We start from the raw sequence: 15,428 nt of genomic DNA, 5'->3' as shown, positions 1-15,428 counted from the left end.
AAGTGCAGGTGTTACATTCAACTCAAGAGATAGTCTAGGTTAACAGAGACATCTCGATATAAACTATGATTTTAAAAAGTGTAAAGTTACAATGCTTTGATGGCTTCCTCTAGAGTCAAAAAAGCCTATGTTGAGGTCGCCCCATGTGTGGCTTTGATCCTAGTTAGCAATACTTGGCCCAAAATCTTTGCCACGCCTCGTGAAAAAAGAACGTTTGGATCGGATTTTAACATCTGCAGAGCAAATCGGTGGTTGGGGGTGCCCATGTCACTGCATATTGGTTTTAGCCATTTAATCTTGGCTTTGTTATAGGCTGGGCAAGCAAACAGGACACCACCAACACACTCCACCTGGGCTCCGCAGCAAGGGCAGCTGCCTGTTGTGTTCTCCGCTGTATGTCACTTTGAAGTTAGGGTATTAACAGGGAGCGCGCCAAACCTAATCTGAATGTACAGGGTCCTATCCCGTGGGACTTGAATCATGTGTTGGTAAGGCTCTATTCTTCTATTTTGCTTAAACATTAACAATTCCTCTGTTAATCTTCCCAGAGCTGGCTTGCTGAGCTCTTGACTATCAATCCAATCCTAGTACAGGTGCTTAAGTTCCTCCTTGACTGGTGGAATTTGGGTGTCCCATGATTCTGTAAGGCCAAGTAGTACCATAGTTTTCTTCATGGGCAATGCGTGGAAGCTTATTAAATCATTCCTCTCTGACAGAACTCAAACAGTGGCACTGGAGGAATTTGAAGCTGAATCTTTCTCTTACCCTGTGGGGTGCCGCAAGGCTCCTCACTAAGCCAACTTTATTCAATGTCTATGTGTCATCACTAGCACCCCTAATTCAGTCTTTTGGGTTCACACTAACGTACTATGCAGATGACACCCAAATAGTGGCAACACTACTTCCAGGGGTCACTCACGAATCCGCGTCAAGGCTGCAGGATTGTATGAAAGCAGTGGCAGTTTGAATGGCCGAAAACTGTTTAAAACTTAACTACGGCAAAACGGAGATGGTGTTGTTTGGTAACAACCCTACGTTCTGGACTCCTAAGTGCTGGCCGAAGGATATGGGTCCTCTACCTATGCCAATCAAGAAGGTGAAGAACCTGGGAGTTTTGATTGACGATCAACTAAATTTTAGGGACCAGGTAAATAAGGTTGCATCTTCCACATCGTTTATCCTCAAAACCTGCAATAAAAGAATGCCTCTCCTGCCGATAGACGCACAACAAACTGTAGTTACAGCATTGATAATGTCCAGATTGGATTATTGCAATAGCCTGTCCCTATCTATTCATAAGCGGTGTTTGAATAAACTACAGATGTTGCAAAAGGCTGCAGCCAGACACTTAACTGCCACACAAAGTAGGAGTCAATATCAGCCACAATAAAAAAAGCTTCATTGGTTAACAGTCAAGAAACTAACTCAATTTAAGTCCCTTTGCTTGGTTTTCAAAGCCCTTCATGGAATCGGCCCAGAATTCCTAACACACTGTTTCCACTGGTGCCTTCCAAAGAGAACACTGCGGTCATCCGACGCCAAACTCGTAAACTTTCCGCGCGTAAAAAAAAGTCACCTGGGGCGGCAGAAGCTTTACTGTCAATATGGCTAAATCTTGGAATGCTCTTCCTCTATACCTTAGAAATATGACAAATCTTTTGCCATTTAGGAAAGCACTAAAAACATTGCTTTTTTCCAATAGATCCGGTGTATTTTCCTCTCCCTCTCCAGCCCCAGCTGTTTCTTCACATAGTGCCAGGACACCTTCGGGTATCAGTTTGCACTTTATAAGAACACCTAACATTAACATCCACTGGACCCTATGGTCCACATCCAAATTCATTACCTCCGTTAGGGTTCAAGCTTAGTTGGTAAGCTCTGCAGTGCATCTTAGGCGGGCCCAGAAGGGCAGAGGGCGGAGTCTGGCAATGGCTCTAAATGGCCGCCTACCCCAGTCGAACATTAAAGATGTTAATGGTGTGTTACGGGGAAGCATAACCAAGTCCCTCAAAAATGTATGTTCAGCCCTGCTGATCTCATCTACATTTTCAAACCCTCATAGCTCGGCTTGCTTTTGCATCATAGACTACGAGAGTAGGGGCAATTGGTCTGCTATACGAGCAGTGGTGTCCTTATTTAGGGTCCTGGTCACGCGTTTATGATTCAGGAGCATTTTGGCTGAATGGGGCCTCCAATGCATTTTTATCAGAGAGTCGAATATCAAGATACTCGAAGGTCCCGACTCTCTCCAAGGGAATACCATTCAGTGTAAAATTATTCCTAAAAGATTTATGGGGGTTAAAGACCATGAGCTTTGTCTTGTGGTGTTAATAACTAGGCCCCCTGAGTCACAGAAGAGTTGATATCGGTTTATCCATTTTTGTAGCCCTACTGGGGTATTTGACACCAACAAGAAGTCATCAGCGAATAGGGGGTTGGCACTTTCTCACCCGCCAGGATAGGGGCGTCAGCTGGATCATCTTGTAGGAACTTCACCACCCCATTCACCTATAAAGAGAACAGAGTGGGAGCCATGACAACCCTGGCAGACTCCCTTGCCAACCAATATCTGCTCTGTCAGCTGACCGTGGGCTCCCCATCTTACCTGGCCATAGTTTCCCTCATGGAGACGGATTAGTAGGTTGAGAATTAGAGGTGGGATGCCCATGTCTTTAAGGATCTGCCACAATCTGGCCCTAGGCACCAGATCAAATGCGATCTTTAGGTCTATAAATGCCAGATAGAGGTTGCCTTTTCCAATTAACACGACTTTCCAGTGTATAAGCATTAACCTAAATACCTGGTCGATCGTCCCACTGCTGGCTCTAAACCCCGCCTGGTATTGGAAAAGGACATCCTCCTCTTCCGACCAGGATTGTATTCTCTGTAAGAGGACCCTGCCAAGGACCTTTTGCATGACGTCCATCAAACGTATAGGCCTGTAATTAGAAGGGTCTTCCCTACCACCTATTTTATAGATAGGGACCACTACTGTGCCTTTCCAGGAGTCTGGGACAGGGCATCCTGAAGCAATAGCATTGAATAGTAGCTGAAATTAACACACCCACCGTCTAGGGTCGGACAGAAATAAGTCTCCTGAAAGACCGTCTGGGCCTGGGGCTTTGGCGGGGACTAGTTTCATAATCGCTGCCTCTATTTTGACCCTCGAAAATAGATCACTTACATTCCCTATGGGGGAGACTTCTTTGGAGCCGCATGGCTCCTCCAAACATCCGTCCTCTAGAGTGGTATACAGTTTCTCAAAGTGGTCCTGCCATTCTTGGCAGGTAATATGGTTGGGGATAGCGCCTGAGTCCCTGGTATTTCCACGGCTCACTAGGGACCAGAAATGGTTTGTGTTTTTTCCAAGGCACACATCCTTCAACTCCTGCCAGTACTGTTCATCCCACTCGATTTTTGCTATGTGGAGAGCAGCCTTATATTCTTTCCCAGCCGATTTGACCTCTGGGCAGTTTTTAGTTCTAAGTGCTGAGGCTAAAGCCTGTTTTTTGAGCTTACAGTTCTTATTGAACCATGAATGTTGTTTTTTTGGTGAACCCGTGAGGTGTTGTACCTACAAGGTGCCTGAAAATAGTAGCTTAATATCTCTACAGTGCAAGAATGGATAACTGGGACTGTTTCCTGCACAGATGTATCTGCAACAGCAGCTTAGAGTTCTACAGTTTTCTTGGACAAGGTCTTACGAATGGCCACTAAGTTTGATTGCATTGATATGAATTGCTAAGTTGGTCCACTTTTTGATAGGAGGTATATTAAGTAAAGGAACTGACCTTAGACTGTCAACTCCCTCATGCTCCAACATATCTTCTGAGCTCAAAGGTACAATTAAAGTCCCCTGCGATCACAATTCGAGAATCAGGCGAGCAGCTAGATCAAGCTTGTTCTAAGAGCGTAATGGTCGGCATCGAGTTACCCCTCTTGTTTCCTCTAATATGTAATGATGATACTTGTAAAGCGCACTGTTACCCCATCTCGAGGTGTCCTGGCGCTGAAGACCGCTGGGGTACCCGTCCTGGCTTTCCCTGTGAGATGGTCCCTCCTGGGTATGTCCAAGGTGAAACCAGGCTTCCCGGCGTCTGTGGGGGGCCGTTGTAGAGATGAGGCAAGCTTGATGCCCAGAGTTGCCGAGTGTGATCCCTGGTTAGAGTAGACACCGAGGCAAGTATTATCGAGTCCGTTGACCCTGGCCCACGACCCTGCCGCATCGGGAATTGAACCCTGGTCCCAGGCCGTTCTCTGCTTCCGGGTCTGCCGCCTCTAACCAGTGAGCCACACCACTCCACAATATAGACATTAAACAGGTCTACAATATCCCCACCGTTCGGACCGTTGATAGGACGTCTCAAAATATCATGACTTAGGATTGAGTGTGTATGAATACGACAACCTAGAGCAATGTTCATCCAAACAATTAAACCCCCCTGAAGGACGCCCTCTCCCCACAGTAGTAGCTGGATCACAAAAACAGGCATAGCCTGATTTGAATAGTGGCACCAAACTCCTTGTCTCCTGGAAGATGCAAAAGTCAAAACCCTCAATAAGTTCATTCCTGGGCGGGAGTAGGAGTTTGTTTTGTAGACCAGCCACATTCCACGATATGAGTCTAAGCTTATTGGGAGAAGGAGCCGGGGCCAGAAAAGTATTGGTCGATGGTAATCGGCTTAACTGCACTGGGAGAGCGGGCATCTCAGGGAAATCTAACAATATGCTTGATTCTGATTTTTTCCCATATGTCCTCTGTTCGAATTCAAGGAGATTGCTTGAGCCATCATTACCGAGAACAACCGATGCTATGTCTTGGGCATTAGGGCTGGATAGAGGGGTTTTATTGTTACACATTAAGCTGAAGATTGTAGTGCTTGGGACCATGTTTGAGCAGTTGGCTATCTCTAGTAAGTCGACTGCTTCCAAGGATGTCCTTTGCTCCTGGATGCCAGTTATCCCACCCCCTATATGAGCTCCTGCACTCCTGAATTGTATGGATGAAGAAGGCGGGGCAAGTTCTATATTCTAAGGCAAGAAGATTCGCCGCCAGATCGGTGTTACATAGTGTAAGTTCAATATAATCATAAGTTTCCTACGAGTGCAGGTGATGTCCTCTCGAATCACCGGCGACAGCACCTAGTGTGCCGAATCCAGTGTATTACTTTGCTACTTAGGGAGGGAGTCAGGACTTTCACGAACAGCATTGCGATTAAGCTTGGAAACATTGGACATATGGATTGTTTGGCCATGTGGCTGAGAAGCAGCATGTGAGTAATGAGTCTGCTGGTGTAGTTTAGCGAGAGTATTTATTCCCAATCAAGTTCTACCAGAACTACAACTGGAATTAGCTTGTTCTATCCACTCTCTGGGGGCAGTTTGGTAAGGGCGTTCCTTAGATGTATAAACCTTAGAGATCTCAGAGCCTTCAGGTGTAATAGTGCTTGCATGGTTATAAAAGTTATCTTTCAGAGTTTGGGGAGTAGATTTCAAGGGGAGTGCTACACAAGAAACAGTACCGCTTACTTTAGCCCTTTCAATTAGAGGTAGCTTGTCTAGTGATTCAATTTTTTTATTGTGATAAGGTGGCTGGTTTGATTGCTGATGACGGGGTGGGGCCAATGGTATTAACGTTTTGAACAGTACTATAAGCTCTTCAATCATATGCCTCAGTTACTATTTCACACTTAAGTGAATTGATGGTCTGAGAGATATCCTGCAAGTCAAGTGATTGTTTATCTACGCAATCTTGTGCTTGTGGTGTGCTCGTCACCTGTATATCTGTGTTTGTGTTGATGTCATGCATGGCCAGTACGGCAAACCTGTTTGAACCGGGAACTGGGAGTTGGGGTACGCACTCATCAGTGTGATGGCAGAGTCAGGAGTTTTAGTAACCTCGGCCTGTCCGTGGCCTTTTGCTGAAACCGTTGGTATAATGGTGCTATTGTCTCAATTTCCCTTACTAGAGTGTTTCTGGAACATTGTGGGAATAATTGTTGGACGTGACGGACTAGTAGGAATGGAAGACGAGAGGCCATTAGTGCATGGTAATGATGGTTCTGAAACTAGAATTTCCTCACACTCAGTTACCAGAGTATCAATTCTATCCATAACACAATTACTAGCAGCAGGCTTCCTATTTTTCCTAGCCTTACCCTTACCTGCACCACTATTAGTGCTACTACCCGCTACTGTGCCCTCCATGGTTTTCCGTCTGCCCATAGTTCAACAACAACAAAAAATATATATATATATATATAATGAGAAAATAAGAAAATGAACAATTATCAAATAATGTCTCTGACTCAAAAATGTGCAATTGACACTAATATAGAAATATCAGATATGCACAAACACTGATGCAATACAGTGTAGAACCAAGGGGCAGAGTATGGTCAAAGTAGGGCTTGCAGAGCGGCTCATGCGGTTTTAGAAGTGGCCACGGGCAAGGGAGAATTAAACACAGTACCTTGACTCGAAGGAATATGGCCATAACACCAAAGAGGCTCCGTCCAACAGTTAGATGAAAGGGGATGCCCCTGCCTTGCCTCTTTCTGGCGATGACGGGCCCGCCCGGGCGCGGCCCACGCTGCAGGAACCCATGTATGTATTTGAAGCGCCTCCTGCGCTCTGGTTGGCTGGCAGCTCCTACCACGGAACGGGCAAGGCGACTCGTGCTGTAAGCAGGACCTGCGCTGCGGGAAACCGTGTCTGTATTTGAAGCACCTCCTGTGCTCTGGTTGGCTAGCAGCTCCTGCCGCGTGAGGAACAGGCAAGGCGACTGCTGCTGTAAGCGGGTTGAATCATTCAGTTGCGGGATTCTTGGCTATACTTCTACATACACTCTAGATGCACATAGAGCAGAGACTACATAGTAGGAGTACACCAGATTACCACCATGTCTTATATGCCTTCATATATTCACTGTTTTAGCACCATGGTGAAACTACACCTGCTATTCACTATTTTGGTGCCTGTAATCACTTTCATAGGCTTCTGTCTACTGATTATCTCAGCACACGTATTTTATACAAGAATAACAGGTCAATAAATATATTGAAAATATCCCATTGTGTATACTCAGTATATTTCTGAGAACAAAAGTGCATGAGTGATTGGGCGAAGGGGTTCTAGATGCTTTGTGGGCAGACCCTTTGCAGCGGCTGACAGGTCACCTGTTAGTTACAGATTGTTGCGGTACTAACAAGGTGACCGTTTTCCCCGGAAAGTACTATGGCATACTAAAATGACAAAATAATATTGCCAAAAAATATGCCACATTGCTTTTTATTTCTTGCCACATAATTTAGTCACCTCTGCTATTTAGGTTCTATTTTACCTCATAAATCCAGCTGTCCATCCTTAATGTCAAGCGCAACATTTTACGGGCATGTAAATGTGGGCTTGGTACTGTTGAGGATGAGGCACTGAGCAGAGGCAGGTTCCATTCCCCATTGAGTGGGTTCCTTAGAGAGCGAGAAGTCCCCTGCACTGGTACCAGATGTAAACAGCTTTAAGTCTATAACGTGTCAGTAAACAACATGTCATGACTGATCACCCTAGCAGGTTTATAATGCTTTACAAAAGACGCTAATATGCCGCTTATACAGAGTGGTGAGCTACAGTCACGTCTCCACAACTTACTAAAGTTCAGTTACTTCTTTAGGGTGGAATGGGAACAGAAGACCAGGGTGGCTTAGCCTCCTAGGTAATGCGCCTGCTCTCCATCATTAAGGAAAGGCCATGAATTGGCCAAATCGGTTACCCGTGGGGAAGCAGGTGATGTGAGAGGCCAACATAGAAGATAAGTTACCCTCGGTCGGGGAACGCGACAGGGATGTCCCTTGTCGCCACTCCTCTTCGCGCTTGCCCTTGAGCCCCTGGCTGCATGGCTGCATTGGGAACCATTGCTTAAGGGCATCCGCTGGTCGGCGGATTTCGAGGACCGTATATCACTCTATGCGGATGATATATTGCTGTACCTTACCTCTCCTCGTAAGTCGCTGGGCATTCTGTTCGACATGCTGCGTTCCTTTGGAAGGAATTCCGGTCTGGTTATTAATTGGGCTAAATCCTGTATTTATCCACTCACAGACGACGAGCTTCTTCTTCCTCGCCATTGTCCTATACCGGTTTCTAGGGACGGTTTCAAATACTTGGGGATCTACATCTCATTGGACCCCAATTTGCTGCCTCCGCTTTCCCGGCTTCGTTCGGATGCTACGGCGTGGTGTGGCCTGCCGCTGTCCCCTTTGGGAAGGGCGGCCCTGTTCAAAATGATGTCTCTCCCCCACTTCTTATATGCCATTCAAAATACACTTGATTTGATACCTGCTGGCTACTTTCGAGAGATGAGGGCGACCACGTATTGCACTGGCAAAATTGACTTTGCCCTGGTACGATGGAGGTATCGCACTGCCCGACATCAAGCGCTACTACTGGGCCTCCCAGTTGAGTGCTGTGAATCACGCCATGTATGGCCCCGTCCCAAATCCCGCTTTTGAGATGGACAGATGGCAACTCCCCGGGGGAGATTACAATCGGGCCTTCTATTCCAGAGCCGACCGCAAGCATCTCACGGGCCCTACGGCAGTGGCTGTGCAAGTTTGGGGAAGCGCGACCGCTGCCACGGGCTGGATGGATAAGTTGACGAAGTCTACCCCATTGTATGCCTCGGAAGCGCTAGGTAGTCTGTGGAAATCGAAAGGTTTCACCAGCTGGGACCTTATTGGTATTGGCAAGGTGGGGGACCTCTGGGCAAAGGGTGCAGTCAAGACCTTCGAGGCACTACAGCGAGAATATAAACTGAGCGATAGAGAGTATTTCCGGTACCTCCAGGTCCGCCATGCGATTCAATCGGTTTTTCCGGCTGACGCCTCTGTTCCGGAGGCCTCCCCTCTTGAGGATAGGGTGCTTGATGGATATGTCCCCGATAGCACTATATCCCTCATTTACAAGAAACGTATTAATGACCGTTCGGATCTACTTTTGCAGTTGCGGACTATCTGGAGCGGAGACGGATTAGAACTGGATGATGAGGATTGGCAGGCGGCGATCTCTTCTCCTAAGGAGGTTGCAATCCCGGCACGTCTCAGACTGGTGCAACTTAAAATATTGCATGGGGTGTATGTCACGGGCCCTTGACTGATGCATATGGGTTTCTCTGTGGACGGGTTGTGTAGGCGTGGATATGGTATGCTAGACACTTTTCTGCATGTCCTCTGGGAATGCCCGGAGGTGGCGGCATTTTGGCGCCGAGTGCATGTGGTTATGGGTGAAGTGACGGGTGTAGTGTTGTTGCCTGAAGCCAGGCGCTGTCTGTTGAATGTTTGGGAACCAAATGATTGCACTGTTGCTCAAACTCAATGGGTCACACTGGGTAATATGGTTGCTAAACGTGACATAGCTCAGTTATGGGGTTCCCCAAGGCCACCAACGCTCCTGTGCTGGAAGGAGAATATGGACTGGTCCATGTTCAGAGAGAAAGTTGTATATGTTTCCCGCGGCAGACCCAAGAAATGGGGTAGGATATGGGGACAATGGAATGCATATCGTGGTGAGATTTGTACCCCCCCATTCACCGACCTTCCGGATCCGCTCCTTCTTCCTTGATCGTGCGTTCCTTGTACTCAGCTCTTGTTGATTGCATTGTATTGGTTGCTATCAGGTTTCCCCCCCCCGCCCTCCCCGATATTTCTCCTCATTCTCATATGTGTTTCACCAGTTTCCCCCCAGCCATAGGGAATTGCCAGTTTATACATAGCCATGCCTCGTTTTTCTCTTTTTTTGTGTTTTTGTTAGTGGTTTTATTTAAATAAAATACAAAATGTGGAACCTTTCACGAATCCTAGCATACCACAGGCTTGTACGTAATCGTGAAGTATCGCTGCCGTACCCCCGGGTTGTCGGCTGATGAGCTGTGTAACTTGATGTTGATGTTTTTATGCTCGACTGACCAGCCTCCGTGGTTGTGGGTCTGTAACTGTCATTTCTTTACATAATAAAGGTTTTCAAGAAGAAAAAAAAAAAACCATAGAAGATTAGGAGTCTGTACACTTGTATAGCTTCAACTGACATTAGCTTTCAGTCAATGTTGTGTAATCTGGATCCCTGGCGCCATTTTAGCCATTCTTGGAGGCAGGACAAAATGCTGGGGGCTGCTCATGATATGGAACAGATGATGATAGCTCGATACAAACTGGAAGGGGAGTGCGGGGCTTTGCATAACTTCCAATTACCTTCTGCGGGAAATAATGAAACAGAACACTTTGGAATGTCCTGAAAAACACTTTATACTATTTCCAGCGGCCGCTTGGTTTGACAGTAATCCTATTTCTGGGTTCCGCTCATCAAGAGATTACAGTCTTACTTATAGGTCTAGTTAAAGCAGCAAAGGGGTGCTGGATGGGAGGAGTGCTGGAAAAATCTCCCCTGCTGACCATCACTCAGGGCTGCGAGCGATTTCTAATGGCGAAGACTTTTGCAGCCATCACCTTTGCTCCTACAAATCTTGCTTTGAGATGTACTCTGTGCAGCCATCACCTTTGCTCCTACAAATGTTGCTTTGAGATGTACTCTGTTGGAGAGCTCCACACCGTGGCCTCAATTACGAGTTTGGTAGTAAAAATACACCAAATCTGCACATTTGGTAAATGCCAGTTCCGTGGGGTTTGTTAAATCAGTATTTTTTAGTGCGGCCCGATTCAAAGTTAGTCAGAATGAAGGTGCTATTTTTCGCACCTGATTAAAACCAGTGGGGTTTATTACTTCTAGGATGTGATAAATAACACCTATCTTAGGTTTTTGGGATAACATGTGGAGTTTTGTGCTTAATGCACCAAAACCTGAATGGTACAGCAAATTACAACTTTTTCCCTGTTAAATTCCATTAGGTTTACCTGTCACAATTCAATGAAGGGTGAGATTTTTAACACATCCGGTAATAACTGAAAGCAGTAAACAAAACCCAACTTGGACTCCCGTCCCTCAACAAACAGGGGTTTATGCAAGTCAGAAAATTCTGATAAAAACTTTTCATCTGAGCCTGCACATGTTAAATACCGAATGTGTGCTATTTGTTGCATGTGGCAAATACTGCACCCGATATGCACATGCACAAAACATCAGGAAGTGCCCGTTTTCAAGCATCAAAAGTTTCTGGGGTTTGAAAATTAATCCCTAGAGATCAGAAAGCCAGAGCAACACACAGATACACTTCCAAAGCACACCAACAACTGTTTCCTGTATGGGAGTGTGCAGGCATTCATTTTGTGTGGACAATACACCTTGAAAACGGTAAACAGACATAATATTGAATCAAAAATATCGACTGGATATAATATTGAGGTAAAAATATAGACTAGGCAAAATATCGACCAGAAATATTATAGACTACAAAAATATCCAGTAATATCGATATTAATAGCCAAAATATCGAATCAAAAATATAGACTAGACAGAATATCGACTAGATAGAATATAGACAACAAAAATATCGAAAATAAGGTACGTTTTTAATAGTTGTGTAATATAAATCTGTAGCGGGTTGTGGGTTTATAGGGGAATAGGGTGGGAAGTAATTAAAATATAATTAATTAAATCTGTAATATAATTGTAATTGTTAAATAATTAATAATTGGTAATTAAAATATAATTGGTAATTATTAATAATTGAATAATTGATCAATAATTAATTTTTAGTAAAATATTTGCTGTAGCGGGTTGTGGGTTTATAGGGGAATAGGGTGTGAAGTAATTTAATTATATTTAATTAATTATGTAAAATAATAATTTTAAAATAAATATTAATTGGTAATTAATTATAAATATTTTATTGATAAATAATTAATATTTAGTAAATAATTTTCTGTAGTGAGTTGTGAGTTTATAGGGGGATAGGGTGGGAAGTAATTTAATAATAATTAATAATGTAAATTAAATAAAATGGTTAATCAATTAAGAATTGTCCATTAAATTAAAAATAATTGGTAAATAAAAGTAATAGGTATTGGAAATTACATTTAATTGGTAATAATATTTCTATTAATTATAATTATTTATGAAGTGTTTAGTTTTTCTACTGTTGCACTCACTGGAGTGGGAATAGTAATTGTTACCCCTACGCTATCCAACGCTTTCCCTACTGTTGCACCCACTGGAGTGGGAATAGTAATTTTTACCCCTACGCTATCCAGCGCTTTCCCTACTGCTGCACCCACTGGAGTGGGAATAGTCATTTTAACCCTTACGCTATCCAACGCTTTCCCTACTGTTGCACCCACTGGAGTGGGAATAGTAATTTTAACCCCTACACTATTCAACGATGTTCCTACTGTTGCACCCACTGGAGTGGGAATAGTAATTTTAACCCCTACGCTATCCAACGCTTTCCCTACTGTAGCACCCACTGGAGTGGGAATAGTAATCTTTACCCCTACGCTATCCAGTGCTTTCCCTACTGTTGCACCCACTGGAGTGGGAATAGTAATTTTAACCCCTACGCTATCCAACGCTTTCCCTACTGTTGCATCCACTGGAGTGGGAATAGTAATTTTAACCCCTACACTATCCAACGCTTTCCCTACTGTAGCACCCACTGGAGTGGGAATAGTAAATTTTACCCCTACGCTATCCAACGCTTTTGTTACTGTTGAATTCACTAGAGTGTTACAATACATTTTAACCATTTTGCTATGCTACAGTAAAAATATTATATATGTTTATTTAATAATATGTTGTTTATATATATATATATGTATGTATTATTTTTGTTATAATTTTTTTTAATTTACAATAATTATTTATTAATATAACATTTATTTAATAATTTTAAGTAAGTTTATATTAAATATATTAATTACTACATTAGTTTTAACTTAATTTAAAGACATTTTAAAAAAACGATATTTTGACAGTCTATATTTTTGTAACTCAATATTTTAGAGTCAATATTTTAGTACTTATCAGTTTGAAGATAGCCAGTCGATATTTTGTCCATCGATATTTTATCAACGATATTAATGTATCTCGATATTTTTGGGGTAGATATAATTTCAGTGATCCCTTGAAAACAAGACAAACACTATCTATTGTCGTCCTCTGATTCCACTCAATCATCACAAGCAGAAACCTGCCAAACTATTCCACTGTGAACCCCTGAAGACAAAAGAAGTACACGCTAAGGGATCCTGAGGTGTAGGTCTTGGCCAATGAGGTGGTAATACACCATGACCCTTTAATGTGTAATCTCATGCTGAAGATGATACACACAAAAAATTCCTGTGAAAGGAGATGACATACAAAATAAATAATATATCAATAGGTCTAAATGATGTTGAGAACGAAATGCTAGGTACTTAAGTGAGATGCAAAGCAAATGCACTAAAGCATAGCAACTGGTAGAAGTTATCCACCGCAAGCCATGGGAAGATAAAATTTGGACCATCCTCAACATGTCCGAGTGGAAGACAGGAAAGAAGGTCGCGGTCGGAGGGATTCAATGTAAAAGACATAAGACTACTAATGGTAGTACATATGCTTGTTAAAAAGTTGTCTTGTCTGAGAATCATAATCACTGAACAGTGTAATATGTTACACATGTCCCCTCTGACCCACGTATATTACACCATTGGGGGTACTAACTTTCTAATGACATTGATTGATGGACTATAACCAGGGCTCGAGTCAGGGTACCACGCGGGTGGACGGCGTCCCCCCACTTATTTTACCGGGTGGATGCCGTCCCCGCTGCCAAACAGCTGGACTTCACTCTTTGGCCTCTCCTGGACGAGGAGCTCGGAGCTGAAAGCACGCTGCTCATGCGCAGACTTCTCAGATGCAATCGCATCTAAGGGGTGAGCAAGGGGAGGCAATGAACCCGATGGTGCAAGCCACCTTTCGTGACGTCACTTCCGGAGACAGCGTTCCCCACTTCTTTTTTACGACTTGTGCCCTGACTTTAACAATCATAATGCATTATAATCTTGAAGATGAAGGGTAGATGTATCTACTCATGGAGTGTGCTGTATAACCACAGTAGGACTAATGTTCATTTTCAGCAGAATCACAGCACTGTGGCTTGATCCAGGGAACCTAACAGCAGGTCAGTATATAGATGTCCACATCACACAGCATGTGCACATTAATAGTGAACTTCATTTAACGGTTGCAGCACACTTGTTTCTGTCTACGTGAGACAGCCAGATGTACGAGTGCAGTGAATGGACCCTAGGATGTCCTGAAATACTGCTGTAGCACAGATGTTTGCTTTGCTGGCATTGGTTGTGTGAGTGTTCAAGGGGAGCTCTATATGCTGCCCACTCATTCTATGCAAAGCATCCATCACATAGCAGGATACTTTGCTGAAGGTTGACAAGAGAAATCCCATGCACCAATCCTACCGTCCAATGTATGGGGCCTGCTGCAAAAAGTTCTAGCTCTGCTAGCATTTTCCCGAAGAGAGGGTGGCAGTGGATCTGTTTTAGAATCCACAGTATCTGTAATGGTGAAAATACTTTTTTGCATTGGTGCCTATATTGAGCCTGTACATCCTCTGGCTGCCATTTATGGCTTACAGCCTTACTGTGTCAATCCTGGCTCTTCTGCGTTGCTGTGCCATTTTAGATCATTTCGTTTTCATCCTTATGCTGCGTGGTTTATTGTAGCAGAACATGAATCCGGCATAGAATGATATAGTGGCCTGACAGTGCTAAATCCATGGTGGTGTACTGTGGAATGGATGTGTGAGCTGCAATAACCAACCTATGAGAACGTCAGCTGTACAGGTCTGTTTTTGTAGGTCTGGCCCAATGTGCAGAGTGTGTGTAATTGTATTTATTTTTTACGCTCAAACAGAGCAGGTTCTGTTTTTTTCATTATTGTGTTGGTTATGGTTTCTGTATTATTTTACAGCTTTTCTTCCATTCCTTACACTTCAGGAATTTTTACCACCTGCTTTTAACTGGAGGTATTTTTCACTGGTACTCAATGACCTTGCATACGTGTAAAGGAGTTTAACCACATTGTTTTTTTGCATGGTAAATATCACGTAGTAAATATTGTATGCAGACTACATCCATGCAAATCTAGCACGTGCTAAATATCTGCTTTTAACTGGTGATCATACAATTTGTTAAAGTCATACACTATTTACTGTGGCATGCAACAGTTACCACTACACCCAACTCATAATATGGACCCAAATGTGTAAGCCTGCAAGAGTGGAAATTGCAGATCAGCAGCAAGTCCAGACCTTGCTGTTTTGTATGGAAAAGAGTGCTGTGTAGCATCATTTTCAGCCGAACCAAAAGCTTGTGTGCAAAATCCCAAACTGGGTTCTTTGATTTCACTCCACGAGGCAAACAGTACAACGCTTTCTGGGTGGGCTGTTATCCAGTAATGCATATTAAGAAAGGGGAAAAAATGGT

Source organism: Lissotriton vulgaris, chromosome 2_1, assembly GCF_964263255.1.
Source record: "Lissotriton vulgaris chromosome 2_1, aLisVul1.2, whole genome shotgun sequence".
Lineage (NCBI taxonomy): Eukaryota > Metazoa > Chordata > Amphibia > Caudata > Salamandridae > Lissotriton > Lissotriton vulgaris.
Note: the sequence above shows the minus strand (reverse complement) of the source record.